Below are 12132 nucleotides of genomic sequence, written 5' to 3'. Positions count from 1 at the left end.
CTGGCCTGAAGGACAGCACAGAGGCACTCATCCTGGCTGCTCAGGAGCAGGCCCTGAGCACCAGAGCCATTGAGGCCCAGATATACCACACCAGACAAGACCCAAGGTGTAGGTTGTGCAAAGAGGCACCTGAGACGATCCAACACATAACTGCAGGGTGTAAGATGGTGGCAGGGAAAGCCTACATGGAACGCCATAACCAGGTGGCTGGCATAGTCTACCGAAACATCTGTGCGGAGTATGGACTGGAAACCCCAAGGTCAAAATGGGAAACACCTCCGAAGGTGGTGGAGAATGACAGAGCAAAGATCCTGTGGGACTTCCAGATCCAGACTGACAAGATGGTAATGGCGAACCAACCACATATCGTGATCATAGATAAAGGGCAGAGGAAAGCCGTTGTAGTGGATGTAGCGGTCCCAAGTGATGGAAACATCAGAAAGAAGGAACACGAGAAACTCGAGAAATACCAAGGGCTCAGAGAGGAGCTGGAGAGAGCCTGGAAGGTAAAGGTGACAGTCGTGCCTGTGGTGGTCGGAGCACTCGGGGCAGTGACCCCCAAACTAGATGAGTGGTTGCAACAGATCCCGGGAACAACATCGGACATCTCAGTCCAGAAATGTGCAGTGCTCGGAACAGCAAGGATACTGCGCAGAACCCTCAAGCTTCCTGTGGTGGTTGCAACAGATCCCGGGAACAACATCGGACATCTCAGTCCAGAAAAAAAAATATATATATATATGAACCACTTATTGTGGGTGTGATGGAGCCTATCCCAGCTGACTTCAGGCAGCCAATCATAGGGCACATATAGACAAACAACACTGAACCTGCCATGCATGTTTTTGGAGAGAACTGGAGTTTGTTTGGTTATTTATTTATTTATATACGTATTTATTTTGAAGGCATGAAAATAACACACTGAAAATCATGTTTTTGGGTTTTTTTTAACAAAATTAAAACCCAATTTACTTCTCTTCAAGAAATCCATTTGGATAACACAATGTACAATAATCATAGCTATAAATAATATTTACTTACTATTATTCATGACTGTGTGCAGCGAGGGCATTTGCAGTGGTTGAATGGGCTTGCTGGCATGATACAACGTATTCTCGCTTTCAAAGTTTTAGTTCCCATTGACAAAGACAACACCAATGCCATTATCGCAAGATCTAAAAGTAGATTTTCAGTAGCCTGAGCATCATTCCAGCAGAAATGAGGAATGCGGCAAACACCAGGAGAGCTACTACACGTTCAAATGATATCTCAACCTTCTGTATTTACTTGCAATGAATCTCTCCACTGTGTCCTGGGCTGACCGTGGACCCGATGCCTCAAGATTCTCTTATGTGCAAAGATCAGTGAAAGTGTAGCTACATGTCTGATACATGTTGTGTGTTCTCCACAGGCCTTGTTGCTGAAACACAACAAGGGCCCACAGCCATCCGTCCGCTGGACTCATCCAGCAACGGCGTGGCAGAAAATGGAGCTGTAAACTAACCCACGGAGCTGCTGTGAACCACGTTGGGCCGCACTCAGCATGGAACAATGTAATATGACTCCCTCATGTCTCCCTGCGGAATCGGCGCACAAAAATGACAGGTCAGGGTCGGCGATAGAAGAACATATCTCGTGTGGCAGGGATTTGTTCATCATCATGATCTGGATGGATGCTTAGGCTTACTACTCTCACATGACATGAAAGGTGACATGGAGCCTTCCAACATAAAGTCCCTGGCTGTGTCCCCTTCCTATCCACTATTTAGTGCCCTATATAGTGAGTTGGGTATTTTGTAGTGCTGTTGAAATGTGTTGTACCTTTAGATTATTTATTGCCCTCAGCGTTTCTCACAGTGCGAACAACTGAATGTCAGTAGATAAGTGATGCACCCCAAGACGCATTGCACCGATACAGAAAAACGATTGCGGAGTAGCGAATGCGTGAATGATTCCGAACAAAGCCCTTGTCTCTCTTTGGCAAGATTACAATCCATTCCATAATTCAAATGGTAAATTCATTTTTTTCAGGATAAACTGGGGAGAAAATTGATTGTGTTCATAATGTTTGTACATCAAGATCCGAAACAATAGTGTGACTTCTTAGCTATCTTATACTTCCTGCTATGTCTGTTTCCATGGAGCACCAAAAATGTTAATGGGACAATTTGAGCCATGCATGTTTACTCATTAGTATAGTAATTTTTTTTTTTTTTTTTGGTTTTGATTTGGTTTTTTGATGGAGGGTTATTACAGAGTTTATCAGTGTTGCAGTTGAATTTATGACTGACTGTCATGGTCTTAGATTGTGTTGTTTCTTCCACAGTTCGTTCCTTTATTCTGCCTTTCAAAAAGAGAAGCAGGGCTGATCTTTAAATTAGATACAGACACAAAGTCTTTATGCATGCATGAATGTGTGTACTATTTGTCTCTGGGATGTGTCCAAAATCCTCTAGGACCAATGTCAAAACAACTCGATTTCAAACCCAAACTACCACTTTTTCAGTTCAATGTGGGACAAACGATTCAATGTTTGCTTGTTTCAGTGCGTGAGAAAAGGCAAACATGATTATAAAGCTTTCCACAATGATCCGAGCACCTGACAGTTTCTGGCCAAGAAGAAGATTGCCATGAAGCAACCTCCCGAGTAGATATTTATAGTGGGTCAGTGGCTAGCAGGTCTGCCTCACAATTCCGAGGATCTGAGGTCGCGCTTTCTGGTGTGGACTTGGCATTTTTTTCCCCCCTGGCTATAAAATCCATGTCATTTGTGCACTGTAATGAGTTGGGCAAACTTAAAATTTCAAGGCAACAACAACAACAAGGCAAGTTGGGTTATTCAATAAAATTAAAGTTTTGCTGTTGTGTAAATTGGCTTTCCCACATTTTACAACATAGAAACAAGACTTGACTGAACAGTTGTCCCTTGTTGTCCCTCCAACTTACAGATTTCAGGAAAAACAACCCAGCAAATTGTTTTGGAAAAAAAAATTTACTTGCTTTGTTGTGCGAACTAATATTCTTGCCATAAATTTCAATTATTTGTATTTTAAGGTTGTTCCAACTTAAATTACAGGTTTAGCTACCCCAAGAAAACAAGTTGTGTTTTGTTAAAGTATGGGTTGTTATGGTTCTGTTTGTGACCAACAGATGGCACTGTAGGGCTCCGCCTGCAGCTGCACACCTGTTGGTCATTGTGTCATTAGTTTGTTTGTTTAAAAGGACTCCCGGCACGACCACTCGGTGTCGGGTCATTGTTGCTGTTGTTGTTGATGTTGAGTGACCTACAACTGGGTCCCAAAGCGACTTCTAAAGCCGCAGCGACCTGGGTATCTACAGACCCAGTTGTCGGTTGTTGAGTGGGAACTGTTCGTAACCCGACGGCACGCCCAACACCGCTTGGAGGTTGTTCCCGAGTTGGGCTGCTGTTGCTGTGTGCACGTGTCATGTTTTGTTTTCTGTTTTAGGTTTTTTCTGCTTTGATTTCTTGTGAGTTTTTTTTTTATCTGGACTTTATTTGAGAGAGTTTTTGAGTTAGTCTCTCCAGTGTATTCCCGTTTGTATTTTTTGTTAAATACATTTTGGTCAGCCACCTTGCTCCTCCGTGCCTCCCTCCCGCTTTTTGGGGTCTTCCAACTACCACCTCGCAAAACGTGACATGGGTCAAGCCAAGGGCAGCCAGTGGTCTGGTGGTTAGCGCATTGACCTCAAAGTGCAGAAGTACTGGGTTCGAGTCCAGCTCCGGCCTTCCTGTGTTGAGTTTGCATGTTCTCCCCCGGCCTGTGTGGGTTTTCTTTGGGTACTCCGGTTTTCTCCCACATGCACAAAGTCAGAATTCTTAAAGTCAGAATTCTGACTTTAAAGTGAGAATTCTGAGATAAAAGTGAGAATCTTGCCAACCTTGTTTTTTTTCTTCATTGGCCCTAATCCTCTTCCGTATGATTCTTTAATAAGCAGCCAGCCTCTATTACTATCAATATTCTCTTTCAATGTGCATGACTGGATGATTGCTGTCTTTTTTGGGTAACAACAAAGCAGTCATGCCTGTTATGATTCAAGAAAATGATAGTGACTTTGCGCTTTATCGTTTTGCCTTTCCCTTCTCCTGTCCTATTCGAGCCAATTCAGCAAAAGTGTGATTCAAAAGGAACACAGCATCTCTGTGCACAGTGAAGCTGAAGCAAGTAGCCTGCACGCTTCGTATCAGAAACTAATCGAAGTATCACTCTCTCAAAAGAGGTCCCACAATATGGGGTATGATGAAAAGAAAATTGTGATGGGAGTCAGGTCGTGGCTTCACACGGCATGAAAATATCAGTGATGTAGTGCATATGTGCTTTTATCTGGTCTTCAAAGCTTAGGACAGCTGTCTGCCCCATATGAGCCATCCTTTGTCCTTGATATGTTAGCACTGTCAACTTCTCGGCACAGCTAATAATGATGTTCCCTTTAAAGGTATGAATAGGTTATTAGTAGTCAGGCGCCACACTGTTGAAGATTAATTTTCTATGGTCTTTTGCTCACTGTATATTCATGAGTTTTTATGGTTGTAGTACACTGGCTTCGTCGCACATTTCAAAAACAGCCACGCCAGGTTCATTGATGACTCTAATTTGCCAAAAGATGTGAATGTGAGGGTGAATGTTTTTTTTTTTTTTTTTTGGTCTTTATGTTCCCTGCAATTTATCACCTCGGAGAGATACATTATCACCAAGGAATATTTTATATCACGCAAAAGACAGATTGTTTACTGATCCAATCTGGAACACTCGTGCTCATGCACAAACAAACAGATCTCCCAATTGCACCTCCAGCACTTTGTCTTATGTTTAGTTCTTTCAAGTGCTTTCTGAGAGGGCTCTTGTGATGAGTTTGGGTAGACATGACCCATTTAAGCACAATGTCACACTGACACAAAATGCTATGTCTTTGAGGGTGTTGTTTCAGCCGCTTTAATTTTTAATTAATTAATAAATTTTGGTCTGAGAACCAGAAACACAGTTGTCACCCAAAAAAAGGAAAAGAAGTCACGGGAGAAACAAAGACTTTGATTTGGCCAGATTACACACAAAACTTTTTTTCTGCTCTGCTGTTTCTTTGTTTCCTGTGTGGAATTTGCATGTTCTCCCCGCTCCTGCGTGGGTTTTCTCCGGTTTTCTAATCTATTTATCCCCACAACAGTCACAGACGTGCTGGAGCCTATCCCAGCTGTCTTCGGGCAGTAGGCGGGGGACACCCTGAACCGGTTGCCAGCCAATCGCAGGGCACACAGAGACAAACAACCATTTGCACTCTCAATCACACCTAAGGACAATTTGCAGTGCTCCATTAACCCACCATGGATGTTTTTGGAATGTGGGAGGAAACCGGATTACCCGGAGAAAACCCTCCAGGCACGGGGAGAACATACAAACTCAACACAGGGAGGCTGGAGCCAGAATCGAAACGTGCACTTCTGCTCTGGGATGCCAACATGATAACCAGTCGACCACCATGCTATATACTGTATATACAGTATCTTGATGGAGTATATGTATATTTTTCTTAGAGATGTTTGTGTGCAGCCAGTCTTTGTCCTGACTTAGTCTCACGTGGCTTCTCTTAAGGGAATCAGTAACACCAACCCCTGCCCCCTGCCCAAGAAATAATAAGGCTGTTCCACACACATTCACTTGAGATTAAATTCCACAAATGTGCTGACCTCTGTAATTGTAGTTACAGTAAATATGAGCAAGAACTGAGTTTAAGCTTTCCACAGAGTTGTCACTGATTTTTTATTTTTTTTTTGGTTTTGTTTTCAAGAAAGTACAGAATCAAAACTTCATCATTTTTCTACTTCTACGCAGGTTAACATTTTCTCAAGATTCAGTGTTGGCCAACAGAAGTTAATTGAGATTCTTGTGAAACATATCTATCCATATAAAAGCTTTAATATCCTTTCTGGCTCCATATTGATGTATTGATTAAACAGGTCAGCTACGCAGGGGAGCAGACTTCCAGATGGGACAATTAAAGAGGATTAACATTGTACTCAGAATAAGCAGCCATGTCCACTTCCGCGCCCCTCCTCATCCTGTCCCCATCAATGTTTATGTAAAGAGGTTAGAAGGGGCTAATGAAGTCTCCTTTTTATTTTTAACTCAATAATTATTTTTGCTGCAACTATATAGTCATGTTTGACTGAAATTTCAACCTTTGATCATTTTTTAAAATTATGTAGTCAGCCAGTAAATATTGAGGGTTGAGAGGTGGTTGGGATTGGCGGTGGCTTGTATTTCTGGACTAGCTTGCAATCATATCAGGGTGCACACCGTTGAGTTAGGTCATCATGGGGAAGCAAAAATTAGTCCCTAAATTTAAACATGATGTCCCATGCAGGGTTTGAAAAGTCCAAACGGTCACATTGTCTCTTAACATTGAACAGGGTATCAGGTTATTATATCATGTGGTCCATTTTCATTTTCTTACTCTACATCTGTGGCATCTCACAAACATTGCGAGCTGATGAGTCCTCGGCCCTAAAATGATCTGAAATACAAATTTACTCTGGGGTCATTTTTCCGCCATTTCTTCCAAGTCTGCTGCGGTTGCGATTTCGTCTTCGCAGATGTTGCTCTCATTGCCCTTTTGCAAGACATTCCAAAAACATGCATACAGTATGTTGAGAATAAAGTCAGAATTCTCACTTTAAAGTCAGAATTCTAGAATAAAGTGAGAATTAAATTCAGATAAAAGTGTCAATCTTGCCAACCTTGTTTTGTTTTGTTTTGTTTTGTTTTTTTCTACATTGGCCCTAATCCTCTTCCATAGAATCACATTGAAGGCAAAAGACTTACTTATTCTCATTTTGTATAGATCCAGGAAAGGTAAACGCAGCTCTGCTTTCAAATGATGCACGTCAGGACCAAATTCTTCCCCACCACCCCAGAGTCGATGAGAGGCGTGGCGAAAAAACACAGAACAGAACAGTTCCATCTTTAAATTGACTGGGACGTGAACAAACATTATCGAGGATCCTGTTAGACAGGTATGTACGGTATTGTGCGGTTTTTGCTTCTCTGCTTTTCAGCTACTGTTGAGATGTCATCTCAATCTTTCCTTGCATGTGTAGTTTTTATTTATTGTATTTCCCCTTCAGGGATGATGGTTAGTATCGTCGATAAAAATGAAATGTCACTACTGAAATGAGGGAATAATTGATGGAACACTGTGACCTCTAGCGGACCTATTGCAGAACTGCAAAGACCAAACAATCACATTTTGCATGTAGTTTTATTTCACCCACCCATTTTTTGATCCGCTTAATCCTCACAAGGGTCGTGGGGGGTGCTGGGGCCTATCCCAGCTTTCTTCGGGCAGTAGGCGGGGGACACCCTGAACCGGGTGCCAGCCAATCGCAGAACACACACACACACACACACACACACACACACACACACACACGCACACACACACACACACACACACACACACACCTACGGACAATTCAGAGTGTTCAATCAGCCTGCTATGCATGTTTTTGGAATGTGGAAACCGGAGTACCCGGAGAAAACCCACGCAGGCCCGGGGAGAACATGCAAACTCCACTCAGGGAGGCCGGAGCTGGAATTGAACCCGGTACCTCTGCACTGTGAGGTCGACACGCTAACTACTGGACCACCGGGCAACCCTTAGTATTATTTTGTTTCATGTAATTATTTTAACAATAAGTCCTATACTAAGCAGATTATTGACTAGTCCCCTGATTGCTCACTTTTTACATGGTCTTTGAAATTATATAACATGAAATCTATAATAAATGTTTCCATATTTCATTGTGATTTAAATTCTTAACATGCTATTTATATTCCCATTTATTCAATGAGAATCCACTTTATTTTTTTTTTTACCAGTAAACTTCATGTACTTTTGTTGTGAGCCTTTGCTGTTTCATTAAGACTCCAAAATTACACCTCCATGGGGTAAGCGTTATTGCACATCAATGGGTAAAAAGCTAGTTATTTACTAGAAAACCATCTTTTAAGCTTTAAAATAAAAAGATCTGGCCCATGTGATATCATTTGCACACTACTAAAAGGGTGACTTCTTGGACTCGGTCTATACTGTGCATTGATGACTATGTAACTGCAAATGTACTTGGGAGGAGTATTTATTTGCCGATGAGATGACATTGTTTTTTTCTGGATCAAATACACGAGAACTAATTCAAGTGGAAAATTACAAGGTGGAAAAAGTTAGTCGATAAAAATAAACTGTCACTCATTCTCAAAAATAAAAAATTCCTGTTGGTTAACGCCAGAATAAAAATTGCTGTGTCATTGAAAACAGACAACACACCAATTCTATAAGTCAAGGAAACCTACTTTTTTAGTACGGTAATCATGATTGGTGAAGAGCTAACCTGGAAGTCAAAAAGTATACAAAAGAAAAATTGCAGAATTAAACAACAATGCATCATTAACATTGTACACCTTAATGATGGTTGAATAGGGCAGCCCGGTGGTCCAGCGGTTAGCACGTCGACCTCACAGTGCAGAGGTCATGGGTTCGATCCTGTCTCCGGCCTCCCTGTGTGGAGTTTGCATGTTCTCCCCGGGCCTGCGTGGGTTTTCTCCGGGTACTCCGGTTTCCTCCCACATTCCAAAAACATGCATGGCAGGCTGATTGAACACTCCAAATTGTCCCTGGGTGTGAGTGTGAGCGCGAATGGTTGTTCGTTTCTGTGTGCCCTGCGATTGGGTGGCAACCTGTAACTGGCGCCAATATCGAGTCATTGGTTGGCACGAAAATATATATATTTTTTGATGTTGTTGATTTGTAAAAGTGCTTTATGTTTCTATGTGAACCTTCATATTTGTTTTTTCTTTAAATCCTTAATACGTTATTTGGTTGTCAAGAATCACTTCCGGGTCACGTGCCGCGAATAGCGAGGAATTAGAGAGAAAGATCGACTTGAGAGAGAGAGAGAGAGAGAGAGAGAGAGAGAGAGAGAAGTGATACTGTCTGGTCAACGTTATTTAAGTTTATCTACTTTCGGTTTAACAAGGTGAACACGGTATGTATCTGTTTTTGCTTATACTTAACACCTTGTCGAAGAGAGTATTGTAATGTTGATTGTTGTTTGAAATGTGTTTTAGTTTTCACGGTGTTCCACAATTAAACGTATTTGGACATCAGTTCGAGGCATCATCCTTGACCGGGGTAGATGCACAACCGGTTCAGGGTGTCTCCCGCCTACTGCCCGAAGACAGCTGGGATAGGCTCCAGCACCACCCGCGACCCTTGTGAGCATCAAGCAGTTCGGAAAATGGATGGATGGATGGATGATTGTTGAATACTGAACCTTTGTGTAGAAAACAAGCACAAAAATTATACCCAATGTGTGTATTTTCGGATTTCCACTTTACCTTGCCTTTTGCAAGCGTTTTTTGTCGTTATTGGATTTTCCTGGTTCTTTGTTGCCTGCGATTTCTGTTTACACTTTGCCAGTCTGTCGTTTTTCTGCAAATAAATCTTGTTGTATTGTGATTTGTCTGAGTTTGCGTTTGTGGAATCCGCATACCATCTGGTTCCTTGCTGAACCTTGTGAGCTATAATTGTCAAAAATATGGTCAAACAACATCTTATCAAAATTACAGAACAAAGGAAATGTCCCTTAAAAAAACAATACAATACAATACATCCTGATTTATATACTGTAGCGCTTTCACATCAGCTGCAGCTGTAACAAAGCGCTTAACAAAACAGTTAACAAAGGGGGTGTAGTTTCCAATAAAAAAAACAAAACAAACAAAAAACACTTAATCCAGTATTTGTTAAAACCTCTTGTGTAAACCTGCTAGTAGAACATCAGTGAAATGATCTGTAAATACTTTTTAGGAAACCACTGCCCCTGAGGAAAAATCAAGCAATCAGACAGACGGTATGAATGTCAATCATTCGGCATGCAGTCGCAGACACATTGAAAGCGTGCTTTGTCATAGCGAGCACACCCCTGCAGCTTATTGCTGACCTGTTCCATTGGGCTTCAGGAGCGTTGTTAGAAGTGGTGGAGTTTTCGACTTTATACAATCAGCATTTTGTAGCTGATCACCAAATAGTCAGTTAAAAAAAAAAAAAAAAAGCAATAACCAATTATCGATCCATTCAGAAGATGGACCAATCTATTTAAACAACTTGTTTATTTATTGTACAATTGGCCCAGCTTGGCCCACGACTCGCTTTAATTTGCATACAACTGACACCCATTGAAATGCATTCGGAAAAAAAATAACAATTAAACCCCAAAAATACTCCCCAAATCACTGATAAACATACATGGAAAATGGGGTCTCGGGGGGGAAATAATATTATTTTAAAATATTGGGTACATGGTGTTAAGATATGATTCCTCTCTGTTAGCTGGATTTGAAAGAAACAATGTAGAATGCTGTTGAAGGTATTTCCTGCTTACTGTGATTACAATCACCTTTGGTACCCCCTCACCCCCACTACTTTTAGGACCCCTCCAGAGGAACTGTTATCTCAAGTATCTGTGTTGCAACTATTGAGGGACTGCGCTTTACTATGAGTACTATTGATCTCAGTCTCTTTCCTGAACATCTGTTTGCACACTTAAAACAACGTATGTAGTGTTAAAGTTTATCTTATCTCAGGATGTATGCACAGCGGGGGTTCTGGAACTTGACATCACACCAAATGGTGGGTAGTGGTGGTCTGGTCTCACCTCACCACTCCCAACTTCTTCCAGCCACACCAGGTCAGATGTCATGTTACTTTCTTTGTTTCCGGGATTTGCATGAGAGGCGTACCTAACCGCCTCTCATTATCATATTGTCTCTATATAATCTCATGAATGTGTTTCTTCTACGCTTCCTGATTCAAATCTGGACCCCTCAGGAGCCCGAATCGATTCGTAAACTGCAGAAAATAAATTAAAACCCTTCGAAGGAACTGTACATCGCCTCCATTTGGATTACCAACATTCTCCTCGTCCGAAATTCAACGAACGCGCGGGGAAGAGGAGGCCGCTCTTCCCCCAACAATGGGTAAAAAAAATCAGACTTAGAAACGTTGGATTATTAACAATGGCAGCACAGAAAGTCCCTGGAATGAACATGACTGTATTTGCTGTAAAGTCTTATTTTGCTGATCCAATCAAAAAATATTGCATAAAATACAAAATATCTGCCAATCTGATCCAACCAATCAGATCCTTGAATAAATCAGGTGTCATACACACATCAGAAGGATCTGTTGCTAACATCGGCTTGTATAAAATGAAAACTGTGTACAGTGCACATCATCACTTGCATGAGCACAAACTGTGGTTTTGCTCGGAGACACAAGCAGACGGCACATGCAGTTCTTATTAATGGCATGAAAACAAAGTGAACCTCTTCAAAGAAGAAAATACAAATTATGCAGTTGCATGCAAATCCAAAGTCATCTGAGGGCATTGACTCCCAAAAACTACAAAGAAGGCAACACCCTGCTGAGTAAATGTTCAGGTAGGCTGCTCATCAGCCATTGTAAGAAATGAACAAAACTCTCGATAGCTCCAGATGAGTTGTGTAAAACACCTAACGTGTCTTCAGTCTCCCCCTTTCAGATCAATAAATATCATACATTTGTTAGCATTAACCACAAACAACCAAATAAATTCCCGAAGAGTAAAAGATACATCAAGGTATCCATTTGTTTTTGCTTTCACAGATTGACGCCCCCGCCATTGCCTTCATGGATGATGACTGGCTAGCTGGCTACATTCCAATCTAAAAACAATTGTGTCTGGGGAGAAAAAAAGGTGCAAGGACAAGGACAATCCAACAAAACATTCATCCATTCATCCATCTTCTACCGCTTATCCGGGGCCGGGTCGCGGGGGCAGCAGTTTTAGCAGGGAAGCCCAGACTTCCCTCTCCCTAGCTACTTCTTCCAGCCCTCCCCGGGGGATCCTGAGGCGTTCCCGGGCCAGCTGGGTGACATAGTTTCTCCAGTGTGTCCTGGGTCGTCCTCGGGGTCTCCTCCTGGTGGGACATGCCCGGAACACCTCACCAGGGAGGCGTTCAGGAGGCATTCGAATCAGATGCCCAAGCCACCTCATCTGGCTCCTCTCGATGTGGAGGAGAA

This window comes from Hippocampus comes, unplaced genomic scaffold, assembly GCF_001891065.2.
Source record: "Hippocampus comes isolate QL1 unplaced genomic scaffold, H_comes_QL1_v1.1 scaffold9, whole genome shotgun sequence".
Lineage (NCBI taxonomy): Eukaryota > Metazoa > Chordata > Actinopteri > Syngnathiformes > Syngnathidae > Hippocampus > Hippocampus comes.
This window is presented reverse-complemented; position numbering follows the sequence as displayed.